Source organism: Stegodyphus dumicola, chromosome 9 (assembly GCF_044657685.1).
Source record: "Stegodyphus dumicola isolate Sdum_Otavi_A_Nest chromosome 9, ASM4465768v1".
NCBI classification, from domain to species: Eukaryota; Metazoa; Arthropoda; class Arachnida; order Araneae; family Eresidae; genus Stegodyphus; species Stegodyphus dumicola.
Window position 1 is genome coordinate 94053062 of NC_140776.1, and position 20853 is coordinate 94073914.

At 29.2% G+C, this 20853-nt stretch overlaps 1 long non-coding RNA gene across 1 annotated transcript in view; it reads left to right on the forward strand.

The window, feature by feature from the left end:
- Nucleotides 1-249: 249 nt before the first annotated feature.
- Nucleotides 250-20853, forward strand: part of LOC146995417 (uncharacterized) — a 254224-nt gene continuing 233620 nt past the window's right edge. Inside the window, exon 1 of the long non-coding RNA XR_015043035.1 lies at nt 250-744. This is a non-coding gene — a long non-coding RNA (uncharacterized LOC146995417). The remainder of the gene's footprint in view (nt 745-20853) is intronic.

Consider the following 20853-nt stretch of genomic DNA (forward strand, 5'->3'; position numbering starts at 1 on the left):
TGGATAATTCCCATAAGACATTAGGTTATCAGCAATTAAAATACACGGAACAAATTCGTAACGCATCATTCAAAATTTGTCAGCAAACCCGCCTCTCCAATAAAGGAGGAAACCTGTGCGAAAATATTTGGAGAAAGTTCGATCTCTGAAAAGGTGGCTTGCCGTAGCGCACGGCCGTCTCCATGTGACGAAGGAAGGGGAAAGGAACGTCGGCGCAAATCCACCCACCGCTAGCGCCACATACCAGCGCCCCCTACAACGCAGTGGTCCACTGTCCTGGCCATCCATCGAATGTCGTCCGTCTCGTTGGAACTCTTACCTTTGTGAGAAACAATAATTCCCATCCAAATCTTCTACTTTTGGAACATTTCCGAAGTAAAGACACCTACAGTATCTCACAGCCAGAAAAATCCCTGTTCGTGATGCCGGCAGACCGTCGACGCTAGCGCCCTCTGGACGTCACCCATCAAAAGAGAGAAAGGAAAAAATTATTACAATAATAACACCGACCGCTTGTTCCCGTTTTGCCTACCAGCAACATGGCGACCGTGGTGAAGCTCTGCGTTTCGTCCCTTCCAGTGAGGCGGACCTAAGGGGTGTGCGATTGGAACAATTTTTCCTTCTTTTCCGCCTATCGGTGTACATGTGGTGGTGCACACTCGGATATTACAACCTCCTTCTCCGTCTCCAGAAGATTGGATATGGGTGCTTGAAGCGATGTGCGAAGTACCCCCCCAGAACAGGGTGAGTATTGGAACGGATATTTTTTGGTGCCGTTAGCCGTATCGATTTGGCTCGGTTCGCAGCTCGTTCGAACAGACGTAGCGGTTTGATGCGTTCTTTGCCGGGTTATTGTGGTCGTTTGGTGGGCTCCCATCACCCCAAAGAGCTCCCCGAGGAGATTTTTACGGTCACCAATAAAAGGGTAGTGATGATTATCCTTTTAACAATGATTCCATTCAGAAGCAGTTCTGTCAGTATAAATTATGAGAGATGTTTGCATTAAAATTTAGTGATACACGGCATTTCCATAACTTTTGCATTGAATCACTCGAAAAAAAGCACAGTGTAATAAACGCAGGAAAATTTTATAGAAATGTAAAACAAGTCAGATATTTTTAAAATAGCATTTTTTGTTCAGCAATGTCTAATTCAATACATTTGCTTAAATCACATGTATTTGATTAACACCACAAATAATGCATACATTAATTTAAGAAGCAATTAATTTATGTGGCAGAATTATTGTTCTTATTCCAAATTTTTGTACAAAGTACAAATGAATTTGCGACTTTATGATACCATAAACGAATGTTAGGTGCTACTTTAGGATTTACATGACAAAGTTTCTTTATTTTGTGAATGCATCTAAAACACTAAGTTTAATGCATACGTTATAACTAAAATTATATATACTATTATGACGCAACCTTTAAGATTTTTCACTGAGAGTAGCATAATCAGAAGTAAGGTACTTATACATTTTTTATCATAATGTGGATTTAATATACAATAGTTGTACAGAGAGAAGCAAAATATTATTTGAAACATTTTTAATTACGTGTCTAGTAACATGTTATCCCGTAAAACGTATTAACGCGTATGGAATGGTTTTTATGCTTTAAGAAAGTAATTTTTATTTATTAATTCAACAATAAAAGGTTTTGAAGGAATAATCACTTTTTTCATTTTATCTGAGTATTATTAAGAAGGAAAGAAAGTGACTATTAATTGTTTATAATGAATAATATATTTTAAGCCGCAAACTGTCAACAAGACACTTAAAGCTGCACAGTTTGTCTTAACATGCATATAACATATTGTTACTGCAATGCATATCAAATGAAATGGATTATTAATTTCGTTATACTAAATACTTATAGTCAAGTGTTATAAATGAAGATATTATTGACTATAGTCCATTAATTTAACACAAAATGTTAATACATAATGAAGTTCAATAATATATGCTGAAGAATTTTATAAGTATTCCGAAGATGTTTCATAACTGCTCCACGCAAAAGTGTTTTTAAGAGTATATAACGTTTCTTTTTTTCGACTCGCTCAAAGTTTGTTGAAGAAAGTTTGGAATATTGTTCTTAAATGCACAAATTAGATATTTTTAATTTAATATAAGCAGATATTGCTTTTTGCCTTTCATTTATTAATGTCAGTTTTGACAATTATGTTACCATGTCTATTAGGGTGATGTTACTACGTCTTCATGTTGTCGTAAATAAGCACTTTGAATACTTGATCAAAATTACTGTAAAAGAAATGTACATTTTAAACTTTAATATATGACAAGGAAAATTAAAATTACATTTGTTATTCTTGAAATATAAATTTTTAAAAATGCACATACAAATTTAGAACATTTTTTTTATCATGAGAGAAACTTTCGAATTCATGTTGATAATATTTGGTATAATTTAAGGTACGAGACAACCATAACATAAAGAAATTATGAAACTTATGGAAACTTCATAAAGACAAGTTATATTGTCATGTAATGTAGATGCCATATCAATGAAAGTTAAATAATATTTTTTATTTGCATCAAACTACTGATGAAAATATCGTTTTGTAATTGTAAAATTAAGTGAACTTCATTGCACATTTTGTTCTAGAACATTTTTATAAATAAAATGCGTGAAAATGTAACATTAGTCTGTACGATTTGTTCACTGCAAGGCATGGTAAAATACTTACACCAAATGCTTGTATATATCCGTAAGCAACGTTTTTAGAAATTACGAAATATGATATAATTATTTTGCGAATTGAGATTTTCCTGTAATATTAATAAAACTTAAGTGCATATGATAAAGGCAGAAAGTGCGAATGTTTAAAAATTTAATCAACATATTTTAAATAAATAAATTTTATAAAAAACTTTCCTAACCGTAATTATATATTTTCGGATGGAAGTATTTGTTCTTTGTTTATTTAAATCGAAATAATCATTATTATTAATAATATTATTAATGAACGTAATTATAAATGTGCATTTTTCACATCCTTCCACATTGTTATACCTGTTACATAATTAAATATCTCAAAAAGTGCATCAGAGAGTTTAATTTTGTTTCCGTATACTGGAAATCTCAAATGTTTTTTGCCTTTCATTTCTTACTTTGATATATGAATTCGATTTTAGGTAACAGAAAGCGAGGATACTTTTGAAAGTTACAACATATTTAAGCATTATCAAAGCACGTGTGAAATGCTATTTAGTAAAATTACTTTTCTTAAAGTAACGTTTTGATTTTTTTTCTCTATTTTAAAGGGTGTTTGCATAAAGCGATAAAATCATCTCAGTATCAAAAATGTATAGGAGTTTCATAATAAAACACATAGACACCTTTTATCAGAAGACATCAAAGTATTTATTGAATTTTTTCGGTGCAAATAAATCTATGCACTTTTTTAGTGAGCAGTGTTATCCATAAAAATATCCTTTAAGGAAAATATTCTTAGGGGTTTTCATACATTACTTGTAACACAATATAAGGAATATCTATCTTACATAAAATACCTTAACGCTCTTTGAAATTCTGTTTTAAATTGTTCTAATAGATATATTAAAGAACACGAAAAACTATTAGATTGACAAACCATTATATTTATGTTATTGTTAAAAGCATTATATTTGTTTGATATTTTCTTTTAAAATGATGTGTTTCTCAACTTCTCTGATGAAAAGGGCAGTTGGGGAAATTTTATTTCTAATTTACTATAACGATTAAAGAAAACAGATTTAGAAGGAATTCTGAAAATAATTTTATCACATTGTTATTATTTTCATATTGAATTTTCACATCTTTACGTCTCCATCAACAGTTGAGTTTTTATGAACTGTATTCCAGTCACAATTTATACTTAATAGCCGGAAAAAATGAAAGATCCATTTACAGCCATGAAAATTAAAAATATATAGAATAGTTGGCACAAGAAGGATTTAAATATTTGTTAAATGCATTCAGTTTGACGGGGAATGAAAGGTGTAGTTATTTATATTGTTCAAAGTCTTTTTAAATTATTCAACCATCTTTAAAATACTTTATATTCAATTTTCTTTGCATGCTTAATAGATTCGTTTGTATATATATTTCTAAATGTTATCGTACCATTTCCTAAAGAGTACTTTCGAACAAGCCTAACTCAGACTATTTCTTTAAAGAGATATCATGTAATATAATAATGTAATAATATCTTTGTAAAGAGATATCATGATAATTTCCTAATTTTGTGGTATTTTATAAAAATTTAATAATTCGGAAAAAATTACTAAATACTACATTGATACAATGGCTTTAGTATTTTCTAAATGTTATTATGTAATGTCATTTAAAAATCTGAAAATTTTATCTCTCTGAAAAGACATCTTTATGATGAAAATTCTTTCTACGATTTGATATGTTAGTAGTTAACGTACAATTCTTGGCATTTTTTCAGAATGACATTTTGTAGATTTCTTTAAGAATTTATAACTCTTACAATTGTTTTCATTTCTTGCTCAATGCAATTTAAGCAAGGAAATTTAAGAATTTTTTGATAAAACATCACGATCAGGAGCAACTTTAAAGATATTTTCATGCATAATTTCAAAAGTTTCCAACTACTCTGATAGTTTCCATTTTCGAGGAAACTGCTAACATGCTAATGCGGAACGTGCATATATTATATGATTTTATTAGAGAATCTATTATCTCTGTATTTATTGCATATTCGTTTTTACATCGAAATATGCGCGAAATAGCAAATTGTACAAACAAGGTGACAGAAACCAGAAAAATCTTTGTCTAAATATGTAATATCTGGAAAAGTTAGTTCCAGAAATGCTGCATATATTAATAAAAATTTTCAATTGTGTATATTACAAATTAAATACATTACTAAAATTAAGCGAAGGTTTTAAATTAAGTGAAGTCAGTGGGAATATTATAAAATAAATATATATAATTAATTGTATCAATTAAATATGTTATTAAAGTGTTTAATGTTGCATTTTAAGTTAAACACAAAAGAAAATATTTCCAACAACTCTGCACTGGCATGCGCAATATATAACGCTATAGATATCTTTTATTTCTTATTATAATGCTGGAAATATTCGCAATACTTATGATATATACACATTAAAAGTTAAATGCATCAATTAAATTGCATTAATTAAATTGGTATTAAAAATAAAATGCATATTTAAATTATTAAGAAGAATATTTATTGCTTAAAATATTCGACTTTAAATATAGTTTAAATTATTTAAAGCATGAAGTTGCTCCGTTAAACTAATAAATTCTAGATTTTCATCTGTAATTTTTTATAAATGAAAAACCTTTATTTTTATTTCTTCTAGTTTGTGATTTCTCTCTAATTAAGCATATTCCCATATTTATCTTTTAGTTCGTTTCTACGCTTGTCAACTAAATATTAATAATATTTGATTAAATAAATGTGATTGCCCACGTAAGCTAAATAAAAAATGCTTTAATACTTTTGAAAACATTCTTAATTTTAATAAAAAATTAATTTTTAATGAAAAGGCTATTCGATTGTATGACAGAAATTAAAGTTCTAAATTGTTCTAAAGTTAATTATAATGAAATGAGGAGCATAAATTCCCCATCATATTTAATAACTTTAAGGAAGTTAATTCCAGATGATAACTTTCCGAATACTTGCTTTCCTCTCAAATCTCAAGGGAGTTAAATTGATTTCGGTAGATTTATATTTGCTGGATAAACCTCTCTCGAACGAAATGAGCTATGGTTTTATATCATCGTAAGGGTGTAAGATAATAACGACTAATTTATTTTTAAGTGCTAATCAAATTTGGTTTAGATCATGGAAACATTGTATCAGAGTTGTTTGTTAACATCAAAGGTAGGACAAATAATTATGATTTCAGATTCAGGCTTCAGAATTAAGATTTCAGACTCGTTCCAACGTCATCGATTAACTAGTGTAAGTTTAACATTCTGAATATATTTAGTATTGTCTTTTCAAAATCTTTGAATAGTTTCATTACAATAAACATTACGTATCAATGGCAGCATCAATCATTTTCAAGTATTGATTCCACAAAATATAATTCCTTCAACTTATTTTCTAGGCGGCTTAGCAAAAACGTTTGTTCCAAAATGTTACCATCTACTAAAGCGTAAGATCTTTAATTTACCTTTCGCATTTGATCTCTATGCACTTGCTCAGTAAACTGAGTAATTTGGTTTTCATTTATAAAAAATTACAGATGAAAATCTAGAATTTTTTAGTTCAACGAAGCAATTTCATCCTTTGAATAATTTAAACTAGATTTATATTTTAAGACGAATATTTACCATATCATATAAACAAGGGTAAGTTACATTTAGTTAAAATAAAACTTCCGATTGAAAATCCTCCTGCCTATTGCTGTTAAGATTGTATTTACCATTAGGAGTTCTGTAACAGCCGTGATTTAATTATATTTGTGCTCATTATGAACAAAATACTCAATAATTAAATCTGTAATATCAGATGTCGTATAACAGAGTTATTATCTGATTTTTTCTTACTGCAGGCATAAAAACTACTTTTATACACACGTAATATTTAAAGAATAGCAAAGAGCTATTCTTTAAATATTATATATATTATATATATAAAAAGGAGCATTGAAATTCTTGAAGAAATTAAACAATCTGTTATAGGTTTACGGATGTTTCTATAAATATTTATTTTGAATGTATAATATAATTATGATGTTAACCGAAACATTTCTATACTGTTATGTGATTATATATTTGTACTATAACATAATATATATATATAAAAGTTTTAAAAACTGTTCATGATAAAGTGGAAAGTAATACATGTTAAAAAACCCAGAAAATCGAAATTAATTTCTGTCTTTTTTTGAATTATAATCTTTAAAACAGTTTTTTACTTTCAAAGTTATCAATGAATATTGGAAACATGAAAATTAAAATTTACCTACATTCTCAAGTTTCATTAAAATTAGCAAATCATAAATTTTTAAGCCGGCTGCTTCGCAGTTTCGATTCATTGAGGTATTAGAGATCAAATAAATCTCTTCATTAAGTCAGTGATAAAGTGACGTTCACTAATTATTCCTCGTTTTATACTAATCTAAATTTTGATGACGTACTTCAGTTTCCAAGTGCTCTCCACTTGCAAAAAATTAAAGTGCAGTTTTTAAAATTTAAGTGAATTTTATACTTTACAGCTTGCTTGCACCAGTTTGAATTGGTAATACATTTCCAACTAATTCTGCCAGGGCTCTAATGTTTTACTAACATCATATTCTTCATACCATAAAGCTAAACGAAAATGTCTAATACTAGAGATTAATTTTTTAAACTTTTAGATCCTTCAGATAGTTAATTCTTGGTGTCAAATTTTATACATAAAGAAGCAAGACCGCTTCTTTTTTTTTTTTTTTTTTTTTTTTGTCTTTAAAGATTACCCCAAATACGTAAATAAATTAAGTAAAAAGGAAGAAAAAGAAATTTTCTGTAAATTTTTTATTGAAGTTTTAGTTTCAGTTATTTTATTTGTTTTTTTTCTCGAAAACTAAGTACATTTAAGATAAAAACTATTTTATTGAATAACGAAAAAATGCTTTACTTGTAATGTTTGCTTTACTGTAAATAGACTAATTCGACAAAAAAGACCGATGCGCAGGAAGTAAATGTAGCGAGACTGATTTGTCGCGGAATTAACGAAGAATCCATAAGACAGAAAAACATGAAGGCATAGAAGTTGTTTTTACGAGGGCATTTAGAATAAAAAACAGATAACTTCATTAAAAGAAAAATTATATTTCAAAATTTTTCACAATCACAAAAATTTTAATCTCTTGCTCTTTCCTTATCAATTATATACATATAATATATATATACTATACATATATATAATCTTTTGACCAATTTGTTAGTATCCTCTGTACTATTCTATTTGAAATAAAGAATTTTTATTTTTGCTACATTTTTGTTCTTATTTTTAATTCTTAAATGTAGCTTTTTTTCAATTTTGTTTAGACACTTTGTGATGCATTTTTTCTTTGATAGATTTATAACAAAAATGACAGTGACTGAAAAATAAAAGAAAGTTTAATGAAATTAATTAAGTTAAAAAAAACAGATTAACTGCTACTGTCATGAATTCAATTGTTAAGAATCATATTATTATTAGTAACGCATCTAAAAATTATCACATGCGGGTAAAATAAAGGCATATTGCTATCCATAAACGTTTTATACTTCAGAATGCAGTAACATATGATTAAACTTTCATTATAATATTATATATTTTATTCAAAATATTGTTTTTCATCAAAACGAAACAAAATAGAATACATAGTACAAAAATAAAAAACCTGAAAGCTTTCAGATTTTATATCACGCCCAAAGGTGCCTTTTTTAACATTTTGTGCATTTCTTTTATTTATAAAATATCATCTTCTTCGAACTTAAACTGCATAAAATTCAATCCTACAGTAATATCTCAAAATATCTAAAAACAACATATCTTTAGAATTTCCGATAGATAAAAATAATGGAGATAATTTTTTTTTTTTTTTTTTTTTTTTTTTTTTGTACAGTTTTGCCGTTGCTGGTTTCGAAATCGTTGAGTTTATTAATCACGAATTCGTTAAAATTTTACAAAATATGAAATAGGTAATAAAACAAATTCTAAATTCGAAGTTCTAGGTGATCATGTTCGAGTGGAGGACTGAGTTATTCAAAGTTCGATGGCTATAGGTACCGTCGTTTTTTCACAGTGCGAGAAACATGCATACATTCATGCAGATTCTTCGTTATTTAATTTCTTTAAGTATAATACAAGGCGATAATATTTCGTGGCAATAATTTAAAAAGTGATACATAACTTTTAGTGATTCAACGCAAAATACTGTTTCGAAGTTAATATCCCTTCTGGTTAACGCTCCTTTGGGCTAAAAACGAAATGAGACGAATTACTTTTCAGCTTACAACATTTTCCAATAAACACGCATCCACTTTTTTTCTTGGAATCAAAAATGCATAATTTGAAAACTAAATCTTTTGTAAATAAGTTAGTTTTAAAAAGTATGCAATGATATAATTTTTAATTTTTTTCATCGTGTAGCGTAAAATCTATCATTGAACATTTAATGTCAAACTTCAGCAATTTATCAGGTTGAACTGTAAATTTAAAAGCTCCTAAAATATGTGAAATGATCAGTGAAAATAGTTAAATTCTGCCTAGCTTTCGATGCCTAATGAAAAAGTAAGGTAATCATTGTGTCTTTATTGGCGAAAGAGTTACCGAAACACTTTATAAAGAAATGTACATATACGGTATTTTAAAAGAATAATTAATATCGTTAGTATAATAGTAATAATCACTATCATGTAAGTTTACACAATAAAACGTTAAAATCGCCTTTTGTAATTTTCAAACTTGTAAAAACCTTTACTTGAAATGAAATGTAGCTTCTTGTGAAAAAAGCAAAATGTTAAAAATGTATTTTTTTTAATGTTAAATCCTTTTCAAAGGTTTTCCTGCCTATGCTTTGTTTATGTCTTAGTTGTCGACTTGTGTGAATTCAGAATACAAAGCCTTACTGATTTCAGTCTTCCCCTTGGTGATTAATTTTTTAGAGATTTAATTCTTTCCCTTAGTGATTAATTTTTACGTTTCCTTCAGTCCAGGAATAACGTTATCCATCCCCCTAACTCTGAGTTGAAGTTGCATAAATTTCTTCAAGAGTTGCATCTGAAAAAAAAAAGAGTCAAGGAGAGAACCGGATCTGAATTTCTTTTTATGTTTTCCCCAACATACTCAATTGTTAATACGCATATTAATGCTAGAAGGAAGTACGAGTCACTTATGCAAATGAGTATCTATATCTTAGCACATATTTTGCTGGAAGAGGACATAAAAAATCTTTCAAGCAAAAAAATTGCAAATAGTAGAAAAATATGCACCAAAAAAGTAATCCTGAGTAGAAACTAGTGAAAGAGCCCAATTCAAGAAGTTAATTGGCATTTTTATTCGTAGGATTTCATTCGTTTGATATATTCGATGCGTAAATAGAATAACTATTATCATTACCCAAATCTGAAGTATAAGTAATTTTTTAAATTATATTGTCGATTTTGTTTATTGAAAAGAGTATATATAATTTCAAATTCTTTACGCAGATGTTAAATTCGTTCCCGTATAATAGTCTCTTAACAATAATAATAATAGTAATAGTATAAATGAATAAATATATAACATATAAAAGTTGACATCATTTTTATCTTTTTCTCTTTAAAATAAAGATCATAAAACAGGCATGAAACTAGACAGCTGTAGTAAATTTCAATGCGAGAGTAGTAAATTTGTAATGTATGTAATTTAGTAAATTTCAATGTTTTTGCCTGTATATTTTGTAACGCTAACAGCTTGTGGTGGAACAGGAAATGAAAATTTAGCTGTTATAAGTTTTATTATTTTCTCCGAGAAAATTTTCAAATGATTTTAAATTTGTAAAACTTTTTTTCGTTACTGATTATTTAATAAATATATTTACTTTTCGTTTTCCGGCTTTGGGTTTTTATAATAGCACCATAAATAAATCGGATCTTAAAATAAGCTGTAAAAACATAAGAAACAAAAGAATGCCGTTTCACCCATTCAAAAAAAATATCTTTGGTATTTAATTAAACAACACTTACGTTAAATTTTGTACATCTAAATTGAATGCAAAATATTTATTCACATTTTAAATTTGTGTGATAATAAGTTATAAAATATGTATCTGAAAGTATTATCACTACACTTTTGGAAAGTTTACATAACACCATTGCGTAGTTGATATTCCATAGTATTTTAGAATGTAACATTACTGGCACAAAGATTCATGTAGATTCATTTACTGATTAAGAGCTAGGCTCAGACCTATAGATTGATGCAAAAAGAGACTCTCAAAATGATAAAGCAGATGCAAGATCATTTGCTTAGCTTTCTGAAATGCTGCTATTGAATAGAAGTATTAGCTTTTCCTTTAGTGTATGCTTTCCCAAATGAGAAAAACGGGAATTGCATTCTCTTCCGTTTAGTTTCATCCGCACTTACATCCACATCCAGGTGTTCATTCAAAGATGATTCACAGTGCTTATCGTTATAAAAATGACATGATTAGTATAATTACTACAATGCATGTTTTTAATAAAATATCTCCATATGTCTTCAAGGAAATATTTAGTAATTTCAGTACCTGTGATTACAATGTCAATGACTCTTATCTATTCTAGCCATGTCTGTCTAACAGATACAGCTCATGCTGCGATTAATCCCAGGAAAAATTATGTTTATTTTTTGAAACTTATTAGTTTTAAATAAAATATCTTCTAAATCAGCATAAATTTTAAAACCCATCAGTCCCAAAACTGGCGTTAGTTTAAATAAAAGTTATTTCTTTATTAATTAAGCATGTTAGAACTATTTTAAGAAAATGTCAGTCTGAAAATGTAAAGTTCAGCTAGTAATATGTCTATTTGAATGACAAAGTGTGTTTCGCACAGGTACCAAACGTTAGATTTAAGATGAAAAATAAATATAATTCTGAATTTATTTTACTTCGCATTATTATTGTTTTTGCTTATGTCTGTTTTGATAAATATTTAGTGAACGAAATTTTTAATTTGTTTAAAATATTTTTTATTTCATTAATACAAAATTTTATTTCGTTAAAAAAACTCTGGCTCATCAACTGTTTTCAGATTGTACATTCGGCCCGCATACAATTTGAGTTTGAGATGACTGGTGTGAACACTTTGTTTAGTTTCTTTACTTTCTTTAGTTTATTTTGTTATATATCTACAAACACACGCATATATATATATATATATATATATGTGTTTTTTTAACGAAATGAAAATTTTTTATTAATTTGTAATTTCCCATTTACGTCCTAAAATGGTATTTACTTCTGATAAAATTTTATTAATTACCTCATTCCAAAATTAATAATTTTCATATAATTTCTACACAACGTTAATGATGCAGATATTTGTAGTATAACAGTTCAAACAATGTTTCACATTTAGGAACCGAACTTATTACTAATCAGTAAGGATAAAGCAAATCTAAAACTAATTCATTCCGCATTAAACTTTCATCTTAGACACGTCGCATTCTCTTTTCTTCCGCTTCGCATCTGCGACTTGCTAAAGCCTGCTGTTATATATATATATATATATATATATATATATATATATATATATATAAGATATAAGGAATGGGATAACAATTTTAAATGCTTTACTACGATAAGTTTGCGCATAATAAATAAAATATGAATGTAATCATTTAACAGTTGAAATATATTTCTAAAATAGTATGATTTGATGTAATTAAGATACAATAACACGCCAAACAAATGTATTATTATCCTATCTCGACGATATACGGTTATTATGATTATATCCTATCTCGTTCATTTGCGCTTTTGCAGCTGAGGACGGTGGTTCGGTGAAACCATCGAAGTCCTGTGAAAATTTGAAAATATAACGCTGATATTTGTTGTTTGACTTCTGAATTATGATTTGATGTGTCTATAAATAAGATGCAGGTTTCTTACTTCATTATTAATACAATTAAATATACAAATTTCGCAAAATTACGAAAGCTAAAATGAAGTTATGTTGTTTCCATGTAAAATAAAATAGACGTAAAAAAACACGTAAATTAATTACAAAACCTTAATATGTGCATTTTAACAACCGGTGTCGTTTTAAGACAAGCATGTTTTAGCCAATTACAATCATATGTACACAAGTTGTCACTGAGGAATATGCCACTCGGAGGTACATTGATACCTGAAAAAACAAATGTTCTGTTGTTCATTTGAACAGGTTTCTCATGGCTCATTGTTCAGAATTCGATTTCGTATGCGTGTTTACGTTTGCCTATAATCTCAGAAAATATTTTTCTTTACAGAAATTATGCCAGTTGTTTCATCAACAGATAAAAAAGGTTAAGATAAAGGAAATTGTTCAAATGAGAAAAAAGATTAAATAGAACAACAATTTTATTTTTTTATATTTGGGTAGGGCTGACACTGCCTGACCTGATTTTCATTTGATACCTATATACATACATTCATACATACATATATATATATATATATATATGGCATCTCTATCTCTCTCTCTCTATATATATATATGGCATCTCTATCTCTCTCTCTATATATATATATATATATGGCATCTAAGCAATATTAAGCCAGCTGAATTCTTCGAGGGGATTAATAAGGATTGGAGGAATACTCCCGGCGAATGTTAAACCACTGGAAAGACAAGCGAAGTCGGATTTAAAGTTCAGACATCCGATTTTTTCAGATGGCAACAACAGCATCGATCCGAATTCTCTGGCTCTATATTGCGAATCCTGCCAGCCTGGATTCTTCCTTGGTGCATTTCACTTTTCTCCTTTTTTCGTGTCGTTTGCTATCTTTTCCATTGTACGCGACTGGAATATTTTATTCGTGAAGTTAGATGGAAGTCTCCGCGTTGTGGGTCCGAGCACGTACCGAAGATGGATGATATCCGAGGATATGTTATAAACGCCTTTTCCTCCCCTCTATTTCTCTTCTCTTCCCTCTTTTCTCTTCTTGACCCTTCAAGGCTTGAAGTATAAAAAAGTGGAAACAGAAAATGATAGTTCTCCTCGCTCAAGCTGAGTTTAAAAAGAAGAAATGGTTGGAAGTGACCTGCGGTCAGGCATGGATATGTGCTTGGCATTTTTAGGTATTTTAACCCTTCAGTCTTCAGCTGCATCCCATTTCTCTACAGAAATTGCTATTATTTGTCCTGTATTTTCTGTTTCGGCTATACTCCTGAATTCATAGCCCTTAAAATTTTATTAAATAATAAATATTTTGCCTATATTGATTCAGCTTCTTGTTAGACGTGCAGCTGTTTCGAAAATGTAAATTCGTACCATTTCAGCGAAATGAAAGTCAAAAGTAATAGATTTAGAATTTATTTTAATTTCTTTTTGCATAATATTGCATTTGCATGTAGGCAATCCTAGAAGATTCTGAATTGCGAAATCAGTCTTTTGAACTCACAGGTGTATTTTAGCTGCTAAGAAACATAAAAAAAACGATGAATATGGCTTGCAAATGAATGAAAAGAAGAAAAAATAATGTATTATGTAAACAATGTTAAAATTCAAGTCCGTTTCGTCCATAAACTCAGAAAACGGAATTAGTTTTGAAATGTTTCGCATCATATTTTTTTCAAAGTACTTATTTCGGATTGGTATACATTTTTGAAAAATTCCTAAACTTATTGAAAGAAATCTGGAATCTTGTACTTTGGTAGCTATTTAAAATGATTTTACGGTTCGCCACTGATAGACTGCGTAAGACAGGTAAACACTCGTAATTTGGTCTAATTTTGAACTCCCATGAAAGAGCTAGTCGCATTGGCATTTCTGTGTTTTTTCTTCAGTTGCAGCCAAATATGAGCCAGTTTCCCTTAGAAAAACCTCAATAAAGGTATCACTTGTCCTTTGGTGTATTGCAATAATCAGTTAAATAAAACAAACGAATAACATGATTTATTGCAGTGGAGATGATAGAATTTCAAAATGGCCGTACGTTTTTAAGGATTTACTGCTTTTCTCTATGTGTTGTTCTCTTTGGTGTAATAACTAACATTCACGGTTCACTAGCATTGGGAGGTTATTTGTTTACGTCCCACAGAAACACGGCTGATATCTCATGCTTCCTGATACGAATAAAATATACTGACTGTGTATGTTCAATATATATATATCAAGTAAGGATAATTAAAATTGCCTGGAAACAAGTCAGGAGAATATGTAGAATTTTGTATTGTTGTCTTACTCTTTACTAGAGGTAAGTTCATCGTGTTGAGCTACGAATGCAATTTCAAACTCTGTCTAATTTATATGCAAATCGAAGAAAAAAATAATGTTGCATCTTTTGGGACAGAACTACTGTGACCATGCCTGGGATGTGATATCATGGAGGTCTTTAAATGTCTTGTACGTAACATTGCAATTTTTTCTGAATTTTCATAAAATAAAGTCGATTATTCCATAAACTAAGTTAATTTTCTATACAATTAATTTACTATACAATTAATAAACGTTTAATAAATATAAATAATAAATTCAAATTCAGATTGAGCCCCAAATTCACGATATCTTTTTGTAAAGAAAGATTAGTGCTGAAAGAATGAATCATTGCAAATACAGCAGGCTGATAGAGAACATTTGCGTAAGAATTTGTTCTAGAATGTTCTCCACCTGTCTATGGCATATCGCCAATTTTGTCGCCAGATATCTCGAAATGGGCGATTTAGCACTAAATCTGGCAACTGTCTCTCCTTGCCACTTTTTGCAACCCTAAACTCGTTTTGCGGGGAAGCTGTCTTGCCGCGGCTCGACATTTCGTAACACAAGGTTTGTAATTTTTTATTATAGTATTTTATATTGTAAACGATAATCACGATATATTCAATACGCTTCGAAATCTCAGATTATTCATAACCTTTTAAGAATGAAGTGTACCTCGAAACTAAACCAAATTAAAAAAATCACCTACAGCTAACTAAATATCCAAAAAAAAGAAACAATACTATATGCTGACATTTTTATTTTACCAACTTTTATTTTATAGCCTTTTCTGATTCTGTAAAAAGCGAATATTTTGTACAGTTTAACACAAGATAATCAATTTCAATATTGAAGAAAAAGAGGGCAACTACCTTAATGGGAAAAATCATTCTTATTTTTTCAACTTCCTTGAATATGAAAAACAAGATTGAAGTATAACTGGGCTCTACAGATTCGAATGAAGTAAAGCTAAATAAACCATCGCTTTCTCAAAATTAAACTCATTAAATGTATTTTTTGCTTTAAGATTTCAGAAGCGAAAGCGTAATACTGAGTGGAAAATTGAAAGTAATCACTTAGCAGCACTCATTGGCAGCTTGTTTGCAGATAAAAACTCAGAGTTTACTCAGAGACAGATGTTTAAACAATCTTTACGCTATCCCCTGAGAGATTTTCCTGCTAATCCTTTAGTTTCTAATTATTAGTATAAATCAATTTCGAGAGGCAATCTGACAGTGATAAAAAATTCACTTTATTCGTCTTTTTATGTACTTGTTCAGTTTAGTTTGCACTTATAATTCCCGTTACTCTAAACAGAGATGTTAATCTGCGAGCACCTTTTCATGTATATTCCAATATTTACACTGAATTTATCAGCAGATTATTTAAAAGACCACGAAATTAAGAAGCTAAAGCTTTAAAATTTTAAAAGGCAAAAGTTATTAATTTTATTTTTTATCATGATATGAACAAAAACAAATACGATGTGACACCGAAAGTTACTAAAAGTCAGAAAGCTGGATTTTGAAATCATACAGGCGTACTGAGCGTTAATTTAAACAGCTTGTTTTACAGCTAAGAAACTAATCTAGGTTATACGCGTACAGATAAAAGATTTTCTTATGTATGTCTCTTTTTGAGACTGCTAACTTAAACGTTAAAAGTTACCAGAAAAGTGCCAAAAAGAATTGTGCAGCAAGAGTTATTATTTACAAATGTGTCAATTAGTTGCTTATATTTTTAAGCGTTCTGCATTCTATTTCTTCTTGAAAGGTTGTTAAGTGTACGTATTTGAAAACGTATTTAAGAGTATCCACTTATTAAACTTTATTAAAAGTTCATTTAAAAGAATAATCTTTTTAATGAACAACTTAAAAGCCACGAACAGGTGTAAAAAAATTTCATATTGGAGAACTATGTTAATAACCAAGTTAATAAGTCAGCAATATGTTACAATAAACTTACTGCAGTTTTAATAAGACTGGATTCTGAGAACTTTAATTATACGAATGTCAAGAAATGCATTATGTTTTAAAACTCTAAGTACTTTTAAACTTTTAATGGCAGTATTGCACTGCGTAAGATAGACTAAATAGGTTACATACGGAGACGGAAGAAATTCTGTGTAAATAAAATTCGCAGTTAGAGCTAATTTATTAACGAGCTAGCAATATATCTGTTCTTAGCGTAGAAGGAAGAAAGAAAAATACTTTAAAATGAAATGAAAAGTATTAAAAATATTGCAAATATGTATATATGTGTAAGATATAACAAAATATAATAGCTATTCTAAGAAAATAACTGGCGACCTCAAAATTAACATTCTAAATTTGGTGATCTTCCCCTGGGTTCATCTTTTCTCACAGATTTCAGATTTTTCTATGTTACGTAACGTTTTAATGCAGATGCCTATTGCCCAATCAAATTAATTGTAAACCAAAACTCTGAACTGAAACTTTCCCACTCCCAACCTTCTTCCTCTGAAGTACTATAAAGTTTCCCCTTTTTCACATAAGCTCTCCTGCCGGCAAGACGCTTTTCATGCATGCTGCTGCTGCTTACTTGCTTAAGATGACGTCGTACTTCAAAATGAAACTTGTATTCAATATAATTAGGAAACAACTTGTCTGAAAAAGGAGGGTTTGATATACCTAAAAAAATAAATATTGTGATTCTTCAAGATCCATTGTGCTGAATGTGTCATCATGCTTTTTCACTCAGCCATCTTCAAGCCACTACAGTCTTTTCAGTCATCTACGCAATATCGTAAGCTGTTAAAAGTTCCAGTGTCTTCATCTACGCATTTCAAAATTATTACATATATATAAATTTTAATTTAAATAGGTTTAAAAAAACGCACTAAACAATAAAAATGACTTTTTACCTATCACAGTATTTTTGGTTATCATAGGCTTAATTTGGAATCTATGTTAAAGATCTTATCCTTTGCTGAACAGCAATACACTTAGATTTTATTATATGTGACGGCAGGTGAAGGAAAACTAAGGATTGGTATTATCTTACACGCAACTGCAATACTTGCTAAAAGGCGTAGATGGTAAATGCTGCTTGTAGATTCTTTCAGATTTTATTTTAGCAAGGCACAATTTTACATATTAGTGAAAACATTAAACCACCCTCCAGGCATAAAACGAGAACTGAAACTGTTTCCAAATGAAATATAAAGTCAAAATAAAAGTCAAATATAAAGTGAAAAAATCATTGAAGTACCAAGTAAAATTAAATATTAAACAATTCAAAATTAGCCACATAGCAACGAAACTTTGCCTTACATCACACAGATTGTTCTTTGAATGCAGTTACTTAAGTTGCTATTTAAAAAATTAAACTTGCACTAAATGTTCTGAAAAAATTCCTACCTTTAATTTTAATATCATGAAATATATAAAAATAAAATCAGTAATAAAGCAGTGAAAGCACGCAGTAAAGTGAAATGAACTCATTTTGTTATTTAACTTCTTTTATGCATGATGAATCAAATGTAAAAAATGAATAAAAATTTTTATGCTATTTGGGAGTTCGCTTCGAAATTTTTTTGAAGTACTTAATTTCTAACTTACCAAACCACCGTACAGTAAAGTAGAACATGAAGGGGTTCTTGGTACAGTGGTTCTCGACTCGTTTTGTCCCATATACCCCTTTCACCATTGCTAGAAGATGATTCCCATCCCGCACGTTCTTTCCAAAGCTCAAAAAATATGTATGCATTTATTTAGATTTAGATTATTTTTTAATGTTTTTTATAAATTAAACAACAAAAGGATAAAAATTGTTGTTAACTGCCAAAACGTAAAGTGGTATTTTGTATTCATAAAGTAAAACTAAATACTTAACTATTAAATAAAAAACTGACTACATTCCCCTGCTGAAACAATGAATCCCCCCCCCGCCTGGTTGAGAACCCTTGTCTTAGTACCTTTTCTTCGCACGACTTTTCTTACTGAGCTATGAGTTGGTGTTTCCATGACAACGGACTGGCTGCAGGTAAAGCCTCGAAGTGATGAAAGCTTTAAGAAATGTATTTTAGAAAATCTTCTAATTAGCAATATGTTTTTTTTATCATTTTTAATTTAAAAGAGTGTGAGAAGTTTTTTTTAGTACACAAAATTTTTAAAATTATAATAAAAGTACATTTTTGGATGTTTATGTTCGAAAAGCCCGATGGGCAATGGTGGAAAGTAATTGAGAGATTTTAGAATTATCGCTCAAAATCGGTAAATTAATTTAAAGATTCTGAATCAACTTCATTTGAAAGATTTTTGTTTCTCTTTTGTGATCTGACTGTGCACACAATAAAATTCTTGAGATTATTAATTATTCATTAAACGAAGCTATTTGCCCCCAAAAAGTTTCAACATTAAAAAAATATCTAATTAGAATTTTAAGAAAAAGGGACCTTCTAGGTGAAAATTTTTATCTTACGTATAATCGTATTTCAAATATTATCGTTTCAAATATAATATTATTGTTATATAATTGTGGATCTACTTATCTCATTTGTCTCTATATTTGCCCTCACTTGTCTATGCCATGATTTTAGCGGAAAAGGTGTATTAGTCTCGAAAAACGACATTGCGTTGTTTCCTTTTTCATTCGACTCTGTTGCTGTTCGGCATAATATAAGATTATTACCTTTCAAATATAAGTATACAGATTCAAACCGATACACACGTACAAAGAAATACGCTATTTTTATTATTACAGATACTTTTAGAATTACTTATAGTGTGATTATATATAATTGACTGAAACCTTAATTTTTGTATCTGCAGTCCATTGAAAGATCACGTAGTTGCTGTATTACTTTAAATAACAAAATCTCTTGAAAGTAAAGGTAGAGACTTATCATTCTGTCTGCCTTCTAACTATAGGCATTAATCAATGCAAAGTCTTAAAGTAAAACTTATTTATTAACAGAATCTGACGAATGCTCAAAATCAGAAAGGTTTAAAAGAAACAATAATACACTATTTGCGGGTAACTCAGGAGACACATATGAGTTTTATGGAATCCAAAATAGAAAATCAGCAGGACCTATTAAACCTTGGCTCAATATTAAGTATTCGAATAAGCAAAAGTAGCTACTCGAAGCTTAAGCCGCTAAGATTAAATTCGATTAGCATAGAAGCTAAGCTTATCCTGCACTGCAAAATGACCTAAAGAACTCTACAGTTTTTAACTCAAAAGGAAAGTTCATCTCGAAAAACGATTTTGCGTTGTTTTTCTTTTCATTCGAGTTGCTGCCATTCGGCATAATGTAAGATTGTTATCTTTAAAATTTAAGCTGTTCTTTATTGACAAACTAAGCTATTTGGTAGCAATGGTTGAGTTCTTAAGAATATTATTACATTTTAATCGAATTCGAATTGAATTAAATAAAAATGCATTTAATTCTTGATATATATGTATGTATAATTAAACGCATCCGATATTTTTATAGAATGATGTTACATATATTTTCACTTTCCAAATGTACATTTAACATTCCACTCTTAGTTTAGATGTATGTTCATCTAGTATCCTATATAATGCTTCACTATTCTACCTAGGCCATCGCTGTTGATAATCTGTGCTGATAAAAAATATAAAACTTAAGAAAAGTCTTTTGGGTGACCATTAAAATCAGATCCTTTCAGAAAATTTTTTTTTCTCTCTTTCTTTTTTTTTTTTTGTATTTCTTTTTTTAAATTTAATTAATTTGAATTCTGGTACCCGTTTATAGTTCACGAAAAGAGAAGTTTACGAGAATTCAAAATAATAAGAAATCCGGTTTAGTTGCCATTAATAATTTCCAAGGTTAAAGCAGTCAGTGATCAACATTCATCTTCTGTTATAGTCTGTATAAAAAGTATTATAGTAAGTAAAAAAGTATTATAGCTGCAAGTTTTGGGTTTCAGATTTAAGCGGAAATTTATTCTGTTA